Genomic DNA, 19,195 nt, shown 5'->3' with positions numbered 1-19,195 from the left:
ATATATATATATATATATATATATATATAGAGAGAGAGAGAGAGAGAGAGAGAGAGAGAGAGAGAGAGAGAGCGAGCGCGCGCGCATATATTCATTACAGTCTTTAAAAACTGCATTGGGGCCGGGCGCGGTGGCTCAAGGCTGTAATCCCGGCACTTTGGGAGGCCGAGACGGGTGGATCACGAGGTCAGGAAATCGAGACCATCCTGGCTAACACGGTGAAACCCCGTCTCTACTAAAAAAAATACAAAAAACTAGCCGGGCGAGGTGGCGGGCGCCTGTAGTCCCAGCTACTCGGGAGGCTGAGGCAGGAGAATGGCGTAAACCCGGGAGGCGGAGCTTGCAGTGAGCTGAGATCCGGCCACTGCACTCCAGCCTGGGCGACAGAGCGAGACTCCGTCTCAAAAAAAAAAAAAAAAAAAATTGCATTGGGTAGTAGCAGGACATGAAGTGTGGCCAAGTAGTCTAGATTTCCATGTTTATCTAGGAGAGGGTTTGCCATGAACTAGCATGAGAGCCACAATCTAACAAAACCAGATCTGTTAGAATGTCTTGGCGCAAGCTTTGTCTAGCTATTGGTAAAGCCAAAACATCTCAATTTCAGTTTTTCCCATTCAAAGATTACCTTTAATTAGGTTTGTTAAAGGCAAGAGTTAACCACATTGTTTTAAATGTAGAAGACTAAGGCTACAACCTATGTTGTATGGACCCCCAGAAAAAGAGTTTAGGTCACGTTGTTGTTGCTGTTGTCCTTAACGACATGCCAACTGTCAGATACTCTAAGCGAGTGAGAGGGAGGTGAGGTGGTAGGGACTGAATAGTGGGCCAATGAAAACTGAACCAAGTGTCATGTTGGCACCTAGACTGGGGCCAATTCTATGGGTGTTGGAGGAGGGATTGACACAAACAAGAGAAAAAAATAAAACTCCACCTTCTTCAGACCAGTGAAAGTAAAAACTTATAACACTGTCACCCCAGGGAAGTCAATGGATAGTGGACCTTCAGATGGTTTTGCTGAAAGGAGATGATGAGGAAGCAAAACTAATAGTGAACACATAAGACACCATGCTTGTTTTTGTCTCTCTTAAGACTCCAAGAGAACAGGACCAAAGCCCTGAGGAAAGAGGTCAAACAACACTTCCACTGAAAAGAGAGAAGGATTCTTCTCCTACAAGGTAGTCTATTTTTATTCATCATTTACACACTTAGAGTTTATTGATTTAAGTTAAAATATACAATGAATCCTTCATTTGAAGGCACACTAATTGGTCAGTATTCATTGTTTAAAATTTTTTCTTCATCTTTTTCTAGTAATTTTTTATTGTGGTAAAATTACATAACATTAAAATTAAAATTTTACCACTTAAAAGTATGCAGTCCAGAAGCATTAAGTACATTCACATTGTTGTATAAACATCACCACTATCTATGTCCAGAACTTTTCATCTTTCTAAACTGAAACCCTGTACCTGCTAAATAAATTCACATTTCCCTCTGCCCCCAGCCCCTGCCAACATTTATTCTACTTTCTGTTCCTATAAAATTGGACTACTCTGTGTACCTCACATATGTCGAATCATACAGTATTTGTCCTTTATGCCTGTCCTATTTCAGTTAGCATAATGTCTTCAACATTCATCCATGTTGTAGCATGTGTCAATTTCATTCCATTATAGAGCTGAATAATAGGAGTATTCGCCTTCCTATAAAAATATATCTTTACCACTTATCTGTTCTCTGACCTTAAATATGTCATTAAATCTTTCTTAGCCTCAGCTTCTTCATCTGGACAACGGAGAAAATAAATTACCTACCTCACTAGGCCTTTGTAAGGATTAAAGTAATTCGTGTTAATCATTAGCATAGTACTTAAAAATACATAAGGGCTCATCAAGAGGTAGCATTTATTGTTGATGTTCTCATGGTTGTTGTTACTATTAGCTTAGAAATTGTCACAAGTTTTTTAAAGCAAGAATATCTATAACACTGCAGAATTTTGCAAACTTGTCTAGGAAAACCATTGGCTTCCTAATGGTCAAATGTAGCTGTGTATTTGGAACACCACATAAATTGGTAGACTTTTGAGCCTAGAAATTTCCCTGAGATATGGTGACAATATTAGATGATCATGAACAAAGTTAAAAGCTTCATGGAAATTCCATTAAGCACCCATAAATATACAACAACAACAAAAAACTTTCTGAAAGAATGAAAGACCTACAGTGAAATGTGTCCAGTTCCTGAGTAGAGGCAGGTGAATCAGGTAAGAAGGAAGTTAATTGTGCATGTCTGCCTCCATCTTTGAATCATGAGGTAATTGGGTGTATTCGTGATAGGAATTTTTCTTTCTCCAGCCAAAACCAAGCTGGTAACTACAAGTGCCCAAAACCACAATCTGGACACAGCCTGTGACACAATCTGGACACAGCCAGGTCTGAGATCAGACTTGGAAAGGCCCTTCCCTCCATCTGAAAAATGCCTTTGCTGGTCAGAAGAGGCTAACAGGGAGAACACCACCACATTCCTGATCTTCATGGGATCCTCAAGACCAGGGGGACGATGTGGGTCCTTGATCACATTGTTCAGGAAACCAGTGAGGGAACATCCTGGCTTCTTTACAGAAACTATATAAAATAGAAGAAAAAAACAAAACACAACCAACAAACAAAAATGCTGATAAGCCCTTCTGAAGGACAATACGCAAAAGCTCAGTTGAAGCTTTCACACACAGACATGCGTTTTTCATTTTTCTTCTTGGAAATGAATGTCTGTGTGTCTACTTTATTTGTCCTTGGGCTCCAAAATCATGTATCATTTCCTCTTGCTGTAGGCAGTTACATGGTGTCTTAGACTACTTGGGCTGTTACAACAAAAACACAATAAACTGGGTGGCTTCAACAAACATTTCTTTCTCACAGTTATGGAGGTTAGAAAGCCCAAGATCAAGGCACAGGCAGATTCCATGTCCAGTGAAGGTCTATTTCCTAGTTCATAGATGGTTGTCTTCTCACTGTGTCCACATGTGGCAGAAAGGTGAAGGAGTTCTCTGGGGTCTCTTTTATAAGAGCACTAATTCCAATCATGAGGGCTCTATCTTCAAGGCTTCATTACTTTCCTATCAAGAGTCCCTACCTCCTGATGCCATCACCTTGGGTGTTAGGATTTTGCCACATAAATTTTGGGGGACACAAACATTTGGTCCCTAACAGTGGAGTACTATTTGAAAGTAGAGCTGTATTTATCTAAATATTATTTGGTGAACAGATCAGAGAGGGAGTATCATACCTAGCACCCTGGCCCACGGAAGTTTTTTCCGAAGGTTTATGTAAAAGCTCGGAAGTGAAAAATTCCAAAACTGGTTTAAATAGTAGTCACTTGATTTCAGACAGTATGCAGACTTTCAAGATGAATAACTTGAAGCTTCCATTCTGACACACTGGTTAAGCTATCCATCTCACTGTCTCAGGCTTAGCAGCACCACCTTGCCAGTTGGCATTCCTGTGACTGCTAGCTCCAAAATGAAAAGGCAGGAGATGAGGATTCTGAGCTAAGGGTGAAAGAATTATGCAAAGTTTCTTGCCTCAAAGGACACAGGAATTGTGTAATTCTTTTGAACACTTATACCAACTGTCAAATTTCCTCAAAACTGGATGAAGAAGGAAGGGAAAAGAACTGACGTTTATCTGAGCTAATACTCTGTCATGCATTATGCCAAGCAACATGCATGGCAATTTTGTCGATAAATCAGAGGAAGTGACAAATCAGAGAAATAAAGTAGCTTTCTCAAGATTACAAAGTCAGTAACCTCAGGTCTCTTTCCCTTGAAATCCTCTCTATATTCCATTATATCCTAAAGCTTCTTCCCTATAGCTTTTCTGAATGTCAGATATAGAAATGTCTCTATTTGTCTCAGATCTCTTAGGTAAGACATTGCCTTACTAAATATATGACCTCATTTGGGATGTGCCAGGAGGCTGCCAAGGCAGCTGGAACAGTGAAAGTGAGGGCAGCCGTATTTCCTTGATCACACCGAAACCCGCTCAACCAGACATCTCAGAGTGGGAAACAACATCCTGATTTCTGAAAAATAGTCAATGGTGGCACAAGATAAAGGCAAACATTTGGGTTGGCACCAGCCATTAATATGATTCCTGATGGACAGGGCCATCTGGCTGTGGGAGGGGTTACTTTCGCTATCACTTGTAGGGTGATGCCACAATGAGAGTGAGTGACATGTAACTCGATTATATTTGCCTCCCTTCATGCCCACGTGAATGCACTGGTCTTTTGTTTGGCATTAGTACAAATCCTCTGTCTCCCCCATAACTCCTAGGTATCAATCATGAATTAATAGAAGTGGGATCCTCCAAAAGACACCTTGGCTTTCCCCACAGTCATCCACCTGTTTCACCTGTTTCAACAGGTGTACTCACTGCAAGCATAGAAGACACCTAAGGATTTTAGAAGTGAGGTAGCCTCCCAGGACTCCAAGACACCTCCCCAAGAAATGACTCCATTTGTACATTGTCATATAATGTTCTTTCCACAAAAGGATCTTTGTCATTTACTAGACCCTTTTCTTTCTCAAAATACATGAGGATACCAGAGGAACTATCTTCTGACCTTCATTTTGACCCTTTCACCTATGAACTTGATTGGATCTGCCTAATCTCTGAGGAACTTGCTAAGTTCTAGCTGTCAATTTATATGGCCAGATTGACAGAAAGTATAAAAGTCCTGCAGATCTATGTTTACTTTCACACATGAGCCAGTGAGGTGAGCCAATTCATCTGGTGATGCATTGATGGCTCTTCTTGGTCCCCAACCATGCATATAATAATACACATGGTTTGTATTCATTTTCAACTGATGTGAGACATCAAATTAAAGCATATTCAGTGAATATAGTTCAAAGAAATAAGAGATAATGAAATAAAAACAGTCATTCAGAACAAAACTTTTTCTTTGTCACCGTATTGGTTTAATTAGACAGGAATGGGTGCTACTTTGATTTTGTAAATGAGGAATTTAAGAAACAGCAGTAGTAATAATTACTGCAGCATTTTTAGCCTTTCTAGGTTGTAAATTCTGAGCACTGTAGTTATTTGCATTCAGCCCTCACCTAAGGTTGTCTCAGATGCCTGTGGTTTAGATACTCCCAGTAGAGATACCTTCCATTAAACTTAACTCACATCTAAAGCTTTTCCAACTTTAGATGAGTAATGAAAAGCCGCCCTTAGCCCTGGTAGTAGAAGTACCTTCTACTACCAGGGCAAGCTTTTAAGTGAGGGTCTTGATAAGAACATTCCTTTCTGAGATGATCACTGTAAGACTTGGAGTAGGAAAGGGAATGAAATCCCAAGTTGCCTTATCCACCTCCTAGCCCCTCCTCTTGGCTCATCACAGTAGACTTATATCTCCTCCAATGTTTTTACGCACATGAACAGGGTCTGTAAACATAAGTTATTGCCTCCTGCATTCCTTTGACAATCACCATTTCCTCTAGGAAAAACTCTTCCTGCTCTGCCCAGGTGAGGTTAGGTGAGCCTCCTCTATACCCTATCAACAGCCTGCATATATTTCTATTATGTCATTTGTTAAACTATCATAAGTTTGATTTTTATAAATTATAAGAAGCTTTTCATAATATCAGTAAATGTGCATGTATTATGGGTTTTATACCTTTGATGATACCATGTTCTTCTATTATTTGGTGGTTTAGAGATTCATAAAATTCATTCTTACCTGTTTAAACTTGGCAAGAAATGTGCCCTTGGTTGATGGTAGGTAAAGAGGTTGCAAACTTGGTATCAGTAAGGCATAAAATCTGGGTTGTTCTGACCACTGTGTTATATTTCTGCTGCTGAATAACAAATTATGCAAACAATGCAAATTTGAAACAATAGCCATTTATTATTACACAGTTCTATAGGTCAGAATTCCAGATAAGCTTAGCTAATTCTTCTGCTCAGAGTCTCACACTCAAGATATCAGCCAACTGCCACTCCCATATGAGTCTTGGGGACTTCTTCCAAGCTCATTGGCTGTTGGCAGAATTCATTTTCTTCTTACCCTCTCCAAGTGGGTTCTCCATCTTCAAGCCAACAATGGCAGTTTGAATTATTCTTATGCTTCAGATCTCTCTGACTCCCTTGTCTACTCCCAGCCAGAGAAAAATCTCTGTTTTGAAAAGCATGATTAGTTTTGCCTACCCGGACAGTTTCCCTTTCACTCAAATACGGGCACAATACCAAGTTCAGGGAAGTCATCTTAAAATTATGCCTTTGACAACCATGAATCTGACACTTTTGATCAAATATTTCTGCATTCTACATCTTTTTGTCTGTAACAAGGATATGATTTTCTACCAGCAATGTTCAGAATTGAGAAATGCAACCTGAAGTGGTCCTGAAGTAGTCAGAGAATCACTGAACCAAATGGAATCAATCCCACAGTCTTGACTTCAGAGGAAACTGTATGCTACCCAAATGAGCAAACCAGTCATCTCTACTGGGAAAGTAATAATAGGGGTGGCCCTGATTTCAGAAGTAGAGTGAGATGCCAATGACTCCACTAAAATATTTCATTGTCCCAATAAAGTAAGGTTGTGACCACCATCTGAGTTGCTGCTCTCCAAGCACAACTTCAGTTATACTGTGCAGACTAGAATTTTTTAGCTCCATATTATTAAGCTGATTTTCTGATTATAATGGAGTCCAATTTCAACTATTTCTCTGTGCAGTTCCTATTTATTTTTACAAAAGTATGTCAATCATAATCATTGTGATAATATTTTCAGTGCTTTCTAACTTATATATTTAGCTTATAAGTTAACAAAATCTTAAACAAACCAGCCACAAAAGTTAGCTGTATGAACCAGACTTACAGAGAATATAAAGGGACATGAAACCCATAGGAAAAGGAAATTCATTTCCTAAACAGTCACGATTATTTAGGAGAAATCTATTCCTTTTCAGTAAGTCCCTTGAAAGAGGCTATTTGTGTTATATCATTTTGCCCCCGACAAACTGCCTAATTTCATATCTTGAACATAGTAGGTGCTCAAGAAATACTTGTTGAATAATGAATGAACATTTGTTAGAAAACTTTAGTAAGAAGGATTTTAATAGTAAAACCTTGAAACTAATCTAAGTGTTCAAAAATAGAGAACTATTTAATAATGTTTTACAACCTCCAAAATTATGTTAAGAATAAGATATATCATAACATAAAATTGTGATACAAATTTTAGATGAAAATTTAGGTTACTAAACAGTATGTACAAATTATTCCATTATTTATATATACACATATACACATATCTTGCTATTTTGCATATCAAAAGATACACAGCATTATACTATGTTGGTTAACTCTGGGGATCTGATTACAGGTTGTTTTCATTTCCTTCCTTGAGATTTTTTCTGTAATATCTGAATTTTATTCCTTTCTTTCCAAATTTGGAGAAAAAATTAAGGTTTCTGAAAATTAAAAAAGTAGATAATATATCAAGTTTGGATTGCAAACCAGAGCTTTCAGCAGAACATAGTTGAGTCTTTGCCATAGACACCAACTCATTTCCTTCCTTTCTGTGGCATTCATACCACTATCATGCTTTTTTTCCCAAATGAGATGACAAAAAGGAAAGACCATCTCCACACCAAGCATGGAGCCGTAGGAAAGTGGAATGTCAGTCAGGGCAACTGCAGATCAGGAAATCACGTCACAGAAAACAGGACCTGTATAAGATTCTAAGTTTATTTCATTTGCTGATCAGTTACTGTATTTCAAAAATTATACACACTGTAATCCCCCTCTCTGGTCTGCGGGCCCTTGGAAGGGGAAGGCATTTTTAGCAAATATCCTTTAAATGGAGAAAGGAGGCAGATCAATTTACTCCAAACTACTTCAGATTATATCTTAGCCAGAATGTCTCCCCAGAGTAGAAGTTCTTCTCCAGAAGTGCCTTTCCTGTTGGGTTCAGGTTCAGGGTTGGAACCCACAGATCCAGAATGATAGGCTGTCAGCAAAGACAAGCACATCATTAGCATCCAGCAATGCTCACTTTGTCCTCGTCTCCTTCATCTTCCTTCCAACTTCTATTTTTTTCTTAGATTTCCCTGAAACTCTTTTAAACATTCCTTTTGAAACAAGTGGGTGCCTGACTCATTGCCTGTTTCCTCTGTTTTCCACGCAAGAGGTAAACAATGGGCTCTATTCAAATGTGGACCGTCTGTGAGCTGGGAACCTGCGTGCAGACAAAGCTCCTTGTCCCACGGCAGACTGCCAGACCCGTGCTCTCCTCCACTCACCTCCTGGGCTGTTTAATAAAGGCCACTTGGCAAAATGCAACATATTGTCGTGGTCCTATGACCTTGTAGTTCTCTGTCTCCTTTCCCTTCAGCCCGAAAGAATATTACTCTAAATTCTTAAATCAATGCATTTGAGAACAGCCTTTCAAAAGATACTCGTAAGAATAACAGGAGGTAGTTCAGGCCCCAGTCATAAGGACTACCTGGTTTTCTTTATAATAATTGTAATGCCTCTGTCCTAACTCCTCCCAAGTTGTTAATATTTTGTCTGTAGATGGTGGTTGCCAGGAAAGAGAATCTTGCAAAGTCAAGGGTATGACAAAGCTGAGAAATAGAGAAGGCTAGCCCAAGACTTTGGGAAGACAAAGGCGAAGGAACAAAATAGTAGGAATTAGACTATGGAACAAGAAGAACAGGACAAAGTTTCAAGTTCAAAGGGAGCAGATAAGACAAAAATAACTGAACTTAAATGATAGAGTGTCCTCAGGAAAAAAAGAGAGCGAGAGAGAGAAGAGACTAGAGAACACATTCGCTTCAAGTGCTTGAGGAAAGCACACCTCCAGGGTGTATAGGAATCACAGGAGGAGATTCTGCATATTGTGTTCAAACTCCCTTCCCAAGAATTTACGTTTCCTGAAGAACACTGCCAGCTTTCCCCCTCCATCTTAAAATGGTAAGAAGGAAAGTTAAAGAGAAGGTAAGGGAAACAAATAAATAATTATGATATTTCAGTTATATTAGATATGTGTGCTTTTTAAAATAACTTCAACAACCATACGAAATTGTGGCTCTTATTCCTATTTTTTTACAGACGAGAAAATTGTAGCTTATGGAGTTTAAATAATTTGCTCACAGTCACAGAATCAGGTAGCACTAGATTTTAAAATCAAGTGGTATGACTAAAAAACCATGAGAAAATTCATTCCTTCTTTTACAAATCACTCCCTATTGACAATCAAACCCAAGTCCTCTACATTCTCCATGAATATTACTTAAATCTATCCTCTTTATCCAACCCTACTGTCCTCCCTCATAGCTTAGCAAGTTTTCCCCAAATACCTCCTCACTGACCTCCCATCTCTGTGTGTCCTGCCTGCCATTCTTTTCCTTTCTTCTTTCCATTTCCTTCCTCTTTCAACATGTATCTCATCAATTCCAACCTGCTTAAAACCCTTCAGTGACTTCCCACTGACTTAAGATTAAGTCACTGCCCTCAAATATGGCACTGCTTACCCATTGGTCTGCATATTATATTCTCTCTCCCTCACTTTCTATGTTCCAACCACATTGGACTTCTTTAATATCCTCAAAACTACAAGTCATATACCAGGGAAGGGCTTTTCACTGTGGAACACTCCCTCCTCCTCTTTTCTTAGCTCAGCAATTCTCAAACTTTTGGGGCTCAGGGCCCCTTTGTGCTCTGAAATACTATGAAGAACCCCAAAGATCTTTTCATTTTAAAAAGGTAGATTATATCATTATATTATGTTGTAAATTAGAACCAAGAAATGTTTAAATATTTAATTCATCTTAAAACAACACAGTAAGCTGATTATACCTTAACACAAATAACATTTTATAAAAACATAGCCACATTTTCCAAAACCAAAAATACATGAGTGAAACTAGTAGCACTGTTTTGCATTTTCTTGCAAATCTTACCAATATCTGGCTTACTAAAGTATAAATGGATTCTCATGTCTGCTTCTGCATTCAATTTGTTGTGATATCATATGTTATGCAGCTTCTGTAAAACTCCACTGTACACTTGTAATGCAGTAAGAATGAAAAGGCAAATAACTTCTTAGTATTATAGGGAAACAGTTTTAACTCCCGAACCCCCTAAAAGTGTCTTAGGCAGAGACCTCCAGGAAACCCAAGGTATACATTAGGAACTCTTAATGATTCTTTATGTCTTGTCTTAAAGTTAAAATTTGCAAGGATGTCCTCCCTGACCTCAAAGAACAGGTCTGAGTCCTCTTGTTATATGTTTCTACAGCATCCTTACCTCCCTGTCAAAACACTCACTGTAACTATAATTTATTCAGTAATTTGCATAGGACAGAGACCATGCCAGCTTTGTTCACAGTGAGTCTCCAGTGCTCAGCACACAGCAAGGACTCAGAAAATCTTTGCGGGAGGAAGGAGGAGATAGAAGAAAGGGACAGAGCAAGGAAGTAAGGCCTCAGACGCAAGGAGACAGCACCCTGACAATCGCTCCGTTCCTTCAGCACGATGTACACAAAGATGTAACTTTCTACAGTGTCTGCTGCTCTGGGTTCCATTTCTCTTTGAAACAGGATGGGAGAAAGTGGCAGGTAATGGACTGGAGTGAGGAGACTGAGGGGAAGCTGTAGAGAATAATGGTCAGGAGTACATGTGCTGGGTTCTCTCATTAAGGTGATCATTCAGTATTTACTAAGCAGCTACAATTTGCCAGGCATTCTTCTGGGCACTTGGGATACATCAGTGAGCAAAACAGTAAAGGTTCTGGCCTCAAGGAGTTTACAGGCAGACCTGAACTCAGCCACCGATCCCTCCACTTGAGTTGGCCTGGATTGTTTTGTTTAACCTTCTTGTGCCTTATTTCTCCCATCTGTAAAATGTGAACAAGCCTTGTAAGTTTCCCGGTGAGAACGAAATGAAAGAATATCTTTAATGGACCCAGTAGAGTCAGGCACCTGGTAGGTGCCTAATAAATGGAAATCTTTCTGCTGGCAACTCTTATTCCAAAACTGATTGTTTTCATGTACAGAAACTATTTGATAGATTAGAATCCAGTCACTCACAGGATATGACTTGGGTAGTTGTCGGGGAGGAAGAGTGGTATATTTAGGGTCTTTTTAGGACTCAGCGGGGCTGGTTGCAGTGTCATTTTCCTATAGAGAAGCATCACCTCTCGCTTCCTGTCTTCTTCACAAGCCACCTGGTTATTTTTATATTGAACTATGTGAGGTACTATCGTAGTCTTAAGTTATGGGGTATTTCAAAACAGACTTTCCTGAGGACTCTTACAAAAATAATTATGCCACGAGTGTCAGACCATTTTAAAGAAGATATTCATAGCCAACTGTTTGTAAAGGACCACCACCTTACATGGGTTTATCATGTATCATAGGGTTGCCGGGGTTTTCCAACTTCACCCTCTGAGTTTGGTTTGGCCTAAGAAAGGGACACTGCCTTTGAAGGAGGATTACCAGGAGAGAGGGAAAATTTACAAAAAAAGAGTATAGGGTTCTTTGATTTTTCATTTCCCTTGCCCTCTACTTACTCTTTGTGCCTTCTTCAGTTAGTACCACACTAGAGAAGTGTTAGGTAGAGGAGGAGGAAGAAAGAAAAGGGGACAATCTTACCAGTTGATTTTGCTATGTGTTACCAGTCTGGTCAAAACATTTGAAGCTAGAAAGTATTCAAACATGAATAAAGTTTGGGAGTTACTTGTATGGATTTCATTTCCTCAGAATACCCTCATTGTTCCTTCGCAGGAAACATTCATGAGTCAACTATCCAGAATCATAGTTATTATTCAAGCGGTGTGGGTTTAAAAGGAGATCTGATGCCATGGCAAACCTCACTGACTTAGACTGTTCTTCAAGTTAAACAGCGGGATGATGTCTGAAGTGACTGAAACACATATGGCTTCAGTGTGTCAAGAAGACCTGAAAGATCCCACATGGAAGTGAAATTCATTATTGGCAAGCACGGTGACAGGAGACCCCAGAGGGCTGAGCCGCAAAGAATTTGCAGAGCCGTATGGCTAACTCCATGGCCTAGTTTGATCTTGAAGTTATTGTCTTGGATAATCCTCTCAAATCTGTTCCTGCACTTAAGAGCCACTCATCACATGAGGGAGCTCCCTCTCAGGTTCCTTTACGTCGCCCTGTCAGAAATGACTTTCAGGGAACACAGACATCACATCAAATCATCCAACAGATGTCCCTTTCAAATAAGTTGGAGCAGAATCAACTATATGGAGAAGTCATAAACAAGGAAACAGACAACCCAATGATTTTCAGCGGATTGGCACTGCTCTTAGGACAGAAACCTCAGTTTCTTGGGTGGAAGAACATGGTTCAACAGAGGGTGTGTGCACTATGCTGGCTGACTCTTGCCCTCCTGAGGCTCATGCTGCTGACAGGGGATAGAGGGGACGCTTTGGAGTCCAAATCCTGCATCATCTCAATGAAGTGCTGTTCAACATCACGGCTCTAAGAAGTAACCCATTTTAATAACTGGCATCAGAGGACTTAGGAGAGAGAAACCCAGTATCCAGACCCATTTCCGTCAGTGACTCTCTCCTTGTATTGGGAGGGTTGGCCAGAATCGTCTGATTTCTGTTTCTGATTTCCTTCCTCACTGGCTTCAGAGGATTGCACTACAGGAAGACTAATATCTAACTGAGCTCCAAGTGCTAAATATGAGCATCTCATGCTCATTCCAGGCCACCAAGAGGTTCGGGGTGACCAAGTCACAGACTATAAATTTGAATATTTGATGATTTTTGCAGGTGACTGGGTGAACAAAGGAAAACCCAAGAGACACATAAAGATGGAAACTAGGATTTCTCATTTGAATTATTTAACATGCCTCACTCTAATGGTTATAAATATAAAGGAACTGCAGGCTCTTCAAGATGGTGAAATGAAGTTAATGAGTTTAGGTTTTAGGTGTTTTTTTTTTTTTTTTTTTTTTTTTTTTTTTTAACTTACTTTAGAATAGGAAACATGCTTACTCATATTTACAAGGCACTGCAAGGCATCAGCCAAAAGCCTGATTTATTGGCAGGATATTTTGTTGTTGTTGTTTCTATTGTCCACATGGGCAGGCAATTAATACTTTTTAGGAAATTAAGTTGCCAACTCAACACTGCCTACTTTTGAATTTTTATTCTAGCAACAGCCCATAATTTGTTGAAAATTCCCTATGTGCCAGACACTACACTAGACATTGGGAGTACGAAAATTAATACGGTAAAGATCGTGGCTTTAAAGAGTCTTTAACATTATTTGAGCAGTTTTATTACAGGTATATATGTTGGAATTGTCAGAACACTTAGCTCAAAGCAAGGGTTCAAGCATGACTTTGCAGAGTAGATTTTGGCTGAGCTTAAAGGATGTGAGGATAAGCATACACATTTTTAAAATTACCCAGAATGTAGTGCCTACTGAAATCCCTGAGCCTCAGTTGCTTCTAAGAGTCCAACTTCAGAACTTGCATCTTGCTAGATTGAGCTCATTGCTTAATTTCTAGCCAACATAGCCCATCTCTCTCAGCTGAATACTAAGCTCATCAACTTCTCCTTTGATCTAGGTCTTGAATAGAATGTTGAACATGACAGGGCTGAAGGCAGAAACCACAGAAACTTCCATCCAGAGTTACAGTCATCTCTTAATAGCTGCCTACTGTTGCAATCAGAATTAACTCACTTCTTGCCCAATTGTGACACTTCACTCACCTTCTACTCAAGGGAGACTTCAAGAATTGTTGAAGCTGAACTTCTCAGGTTCTTATACTTAGTGACACTGTTCATGCAGTGGCTCAGTATGTCTTGATTTCTTGGAGCCAGCAAAAGTCACAAACTGAACCCTCAAATTGGAATTCATAAGTGACTAACTTGTAGCATAACGTTATTACACTAGGAAAGATGGGGTAAGGGAGAGAAAAAATATCTATAACATCTTATATGTTCAAATATAAGCACTTTATGTATATTTAGTCATTCAAACTCCAAATACACATTAAGAAGCAGTTATTATTCCACTCTCTAATTCTACAATTTCTACCTTTTTAGATTCCACATGTAAGTGAGATCATATGGTATTTGTCGCTCTGTGCCTGACTTATTTCACTTAAGCATAATGTCCTTAGGTTCATCCATGTTTGCAAATGGCAGAATTGCCTGTTTTTTTTTTTAAAGCTAAATAGTATTCTATTTTGTATAATCAGCACATTTTAAAAAATCTATTCATCAGCTAATGGACACTTAGGTTGATTCCATATCTTGGCTCTTGTGAATAATGTGGCAATGAACAGAACACAGGAGTGCAAACGTCCCTTTAAAATACTGATTTAAATTCCTTTGGGTATACACCCAATTGGCTGTGGGAAGTTAGACAGGGAAAGGGTACACATTGGTCTATGGATACAAAGTTTCAGTTAGATAGGAGGAATAATTCTGGTGTTCTATCGCACAGCACAGTGTCTACAGTTAATAGCAATGTATTATATATTTCAAAACAGCTAAAGAGAATTTTAATTGTTCTTACCACAATGAAATAACTGGTGAAATGAATGTGCTACTTAGCCTGATTTGCTCATTCCACAATGTGTACATGTATCAAAAAGTCCCATTGTACCCCATAAATATACAACATTATTTGTCAATTACAATAAAACATTTTTTTTTAAAAAGTAGTTATCAAGGTCTCCATCTGACTGACAAAACTTACATTAAATCTGAGCTAGAACTCAGCCAATATTGCACCAAATGTTCTTTCCATTATGCTCCTCCCTCTTCCTCGCTAAGATTGTGCCCCTTCTCCTCCCTAACTCACCTCAAGCTCCCATCACCCTCCACCAGTTTTAAACCAAGGAAAAATGATTCAATGAACGATAATACTTGACCGAGAACTTTTATAGAGTTTTGAGTTAAAGAAAATGTGACTTGGGTTAAAGTCACGTTTTAAACTTGTGATTTATGTTAAAGAAAATGAAACCCCTAAATAACTTTTCTTAAATAGGCATTCAAAAAAAATTCACCTTTTCATCACTTAATCCTCACATATCTATATGCTATGGACTGAGTTGTGCCTCCCAAAACTTCATATTTGAAGCCCTAACCACTTTCCCACAATGTAACTGAATTTGGAGATAGGTCTTTTATTTAGAGATGGAACATTGAACCTAATTAAGGTTAAATGAGGTCATTGTCATTAGGGTGGGACCCTAAGCCAATAGGACCGGAGGGTTTATTAAAGGAAGAGACTGATTCTCTCTCTCTTTCTCTCTCTCTCTCTCTCTCTTTCTCTCTCAGCCTCTCTGTCAGGTGAGGACACAGTAAAAGGAAGTAATCTGGGAGCCAGGAAGAGGACCCTCACTAGAATCTGATCATGCTGGAATCCTGAAGTTGGACTTCCAGCCCCCGGAACAGTGAGAAAATAGATTTATGTCATTTAAGCTACTCAGTATTTTGTTAAGGCAACTTAAACAGACTAATACACTGTATAGTCTATGGATCCCCTCCAGGAATGCCATTCAGACCATTTTACAAGAACAGTATATGAGATTCAAACAGGTCATTAGGACATATGATGAGTAAAGTTGGTTATTCCAGGATTTTACTTACTAAATTCCAGTACATAGTTCGAACCACTGTGGTACACAATACACTTTCCCACAGGAATGCCATAGCCTACTGTTCCAACAGGATCAGATAATCTAAAGTGAGCAAATTTGGGGGGTGCAATTGTACTATGTTGGACAGATGGGCATGACTCTGTGGTTAGGGGGTGGAGTACCATCTGTTGCGGACACACAAGTGCTTCTTGCTGTCCTTTGGGAAAGTCACAGATGTTTCCATAACAGGTGTGTTTGCTTCCCCCATGTAGCTTTCCCAGACACGTCACACACAGCACTTTCGTTGAGTTACCTTTTCTACTCAGGCAAAGTAAGTAGAGAAATGAGACACGTGCCCTGATAATTTAATTTAGAGGAAAAAAAGATGTGACTTGGTTGCTTCTGAGGTGCCTGAATGTACTTTTGGCAGGGAGTGGGGAAATAGAAAAAATACCAAATACTGAAGACAGCATGTTTCTCAAACCGTGAATAATTGTTGAATTCTTTATTTTATTTTTATAAGTTCCAGGGTACATGTGCAGGATGTGCAGGTTTGTTACATGGGTAAACGTGTGCCACGGTGGTTTGCATCTATCAACCTCTCACCTAAATATTAAGCCCTGCATGCATTAGCTATTTATCCCAATGCTCTCTCTCTTTCACTCCTTTGCATGTGGTTCTTGAGGAACAGAATCAGGACAGGATCAAGTGCACTATGCTTCCTGAACAATCGATTAGTAGGCTGAGGCTTGAAAGGTAAGGCAACATGCTGCCAATGAGCTAATTATTATATTCAATATGTTGAGTTATTGAGCATATAATTATTAAAAATGAATTATTAAACACACAATGAACTCAAATGTCACTACTAAATGCACAATCTTAGATTGTCTTTAACCTACTGCCCGCCCCCATGCATTCTACCAAAAATTTTAGTATCTAACTTTTTCATGAATCCGGTGAAAAATACTGACAAAATTTAAGGCATACCATTTTTTTCTGGTATATAACTGACCTGTGGTTAGTTAGAAAATTGGAGATGTCTGTCTTTCGATTGTCATGTATAAGAATATAATCTTCCACAAATCCTGAATTTAAAATGCTCCACATGCCCAGAACTCTTTTCTAGAGAGTAACACAGAATGGTGGAAAGTCATATGTAACTCTAAAGGAAAGCCTCCATGGAATTACCTCTAAATATAAAATTGCATATAAAGAGAATCAGTCTACCAAGTGTAATTAAAAGCAGTTCAAATTTTAATTATTTTTCACAAGTAAAGACAAACACAGAGATACATACTCTTGCTGCAAAAAATTTTTTAAAAAAGGGGTCTTGAGGATGTATTTCCAATTATTGCACTGGTATTCTCCCTATGAATTTATCTATTACTCTATCATGTGACCCCAAAATCTCACCTTTCACAGATGTAGCAATTTTTCATTTTTAAAATAATTTTAAAATAATGTTCTAAGATGAGGATTATCTGTGTAACTGTGTAATCATCTATCTAGCTGCCCAGAGAATTTTCTGTTCAAGAATATGCACCTCCTTTCTTAAATAGAACTTATTTTAAGATCTCTCCTCTAGATAGAATGAGTTGACTTTCCTCTTTATAAACTTGCTAAAAGTAGCACCCCAGGCACTTGTTACTTAAATGAGATACGTATTTAACCAAAATGATAAAATATTAAAACTGAAAAATTGTATGTGTCAGATCCTGGGGGCAACTCACAGACTACTGGGTCCCCTCACGATCTATGGCTCCTAACCTGGTGGCCCCTACTAGTTTCTGGAAGGTGGAGGACAGCTGTCCTTACAGTTCTGGAGAACTTATCACTATCTACACCTACCTTGTTTAATTGTTTGTTCATATGTATATTGCCTACTTCATCCACCACTAGATTGTAAACTTGAAAGTAGGGACATATCGTCTTTTTAGACTTGTAGTTATAGCTCCCAGAACAGTGACCAGAACAGTGTAGATACTATAAAAGTGTTTTGAATAATTAAGGGAATGAATAAATTAATACATGCTGCTTAAAATACACCCTTCCCCTTTGTTCCACCTTCCTGTGTGGACAGGTGCAGGGATCCCTCCAATGACAAACAACTGAGCAAAGAGTTGTTTGATTTCTGGAATCAGAAATCAAAGGCAAACATAAAAGAATGACATATCTTCCAAGGAATAGGATTCTTGAGAAACATATCTCTCCTATCCAAAGGGTGTAATTAGGAAATTTCCATGATTATGAAAAGCAATGTACTGGCCATTCTTTGAACTCAAAATGACTAATGCCTGGTGTGCGCGTGCATGTGTGTGTGTGTGTTTATGGGAAGCAGTTGGGGAAAAGCATTTAAATTGGCTCTTAGAGATGCTTTTCATGACAAGAATGTAAGATAATTATAAACCAAATTTTTCACCATCATAAATGAGTTATAGTCAATATTTGACAAGCAAATACCTATCGACTAGGAATTATATGCTGAATAATGTATTCATCTGCTAAGGCTATTGTTATAAAATATCACCTACTAGGTAGCTTAAACAACTTAAATTCATTTTCTCACCGTTCTGGATACTAGAAGTACAAGATCGAGGTGCTGGGAAATTTGGTGTCTATATTGAGGCTTGCAGTCATCTGCCACCTCTCTGTGTCCTCACATGAACTTTTCTCTTTGTATGTAGAGAGAAAGAGAGAGAGAGAGAAGGAGAGGAGAGGAGGAGGGGGGCGGACAGAGAGACAGTTTACTGGTGCCCCTTCCTCTTCTCATAAAGACACTATTCCTATCGGATTGAGCCCTACTCTTTTAACCTCGTTTAACCTTAATCACCTTCTTAAAGCTCCTGTCTGTAAATAGTCACAATGGGGGTTAGGGTCTCAAATATGAATGGGGGAGGGCACAATCCAGTTCACAATAGATGATAAAGGAGAGAATATAAATGAGACACTGATTTTCTTAAAAATGTTTCCATTTAGAAGTGGGTTGGGGAGTGGAAACCAACACCGCCCATGCAGAATTTTAGCACCTGACCTGATAGGAGTTCCAAAAGAGATGTGAAAAACAATTGCCCTGAGACTGACAAAGGAAAAGCTAATGAATTTGATTTAAAATTATTGGGAAAAGCTATGTAAAGGAAATATTAGATAATCCCACAAATATGAGACTCTATAATAGCTTTCTTCTGAGGCAGATTTCAAAAATAGCAATCTGGAAGAATTTAACAATAGGGAAATGGAATGAAACCTTTGTAAGAAAACAAGATAAGATCTATGAAAAACAAAGCTTTAAAATACTAGAAAAAAATTCCTGTTTGAGAGAACTCAATAATTGGATATATGTGAAGGTAGCTGCTTTCTGTTTTACTATAAATGTCTGGTTCACAGACCTCAGCAGCAAGGTCTTATCCACAAAGAAGTAAGTCTGAACAAAAACTGACAATATGTATCTCAAAATAATAAGAGCTATTTATGACAAACCCACAGCCAATATCATACTGAATGGGCAAAAACTGGAAGCATTCCCTTGGAAAACCAGCACATATATC

General features: G+C 38.8%; 2 long non-coding RNA genes across 2 annotated transcripts; both read left to right on the top strand.

Moving 5' to 3' along the window:
* The first annotated feature begins 1,087 nt into the window (after positions 1–1,087).
* On the top strand, positions 1,088–16,404 carry LOC108526825 (uncharacterized). The gene is made up of 3 exons (XR_001884611.1): positions 1,088–1,175; positions 15,346–15,461; positions 16,339–16,404. It is a non-coding gene; the product is annotated as an uncharacterized LOC108526825 (long non-coding RNA).
* LINC02915 (long intergenic non-protein coding RNA 2915) lies at positions 11,986–12,541 on the top strand. The gene has a single exon (XR_014485067.1). It is a non-coding gene; the product is annotated as a long intergenic non-protein coding RNA 2915 (long non-coding RNA).
* Positions 16,405–19,195: the final 2,791 nt, after the last annotated feature.

Source organism: Rhinopithecus bieti, unplaced genomic scaffold (assembly GCF_001698545.2).
Source record: "Rhinopithecus bieti isolate Rb0 unplaced genomic scaffold, ASM169854v2 scaffold_115, whole genome shotgun sequence".
Lineage (NCBI taxonomy): Eukaryota > Metazoa > Chordata > Mammalia > Primates > Cercopithecidae > Rhinopithecus > Rhinopithecus bieti.
Note: the sequence above shows the minus strand (reverse complement) of the source record. Positions and strands in the feature narration are given on the sequence as shown.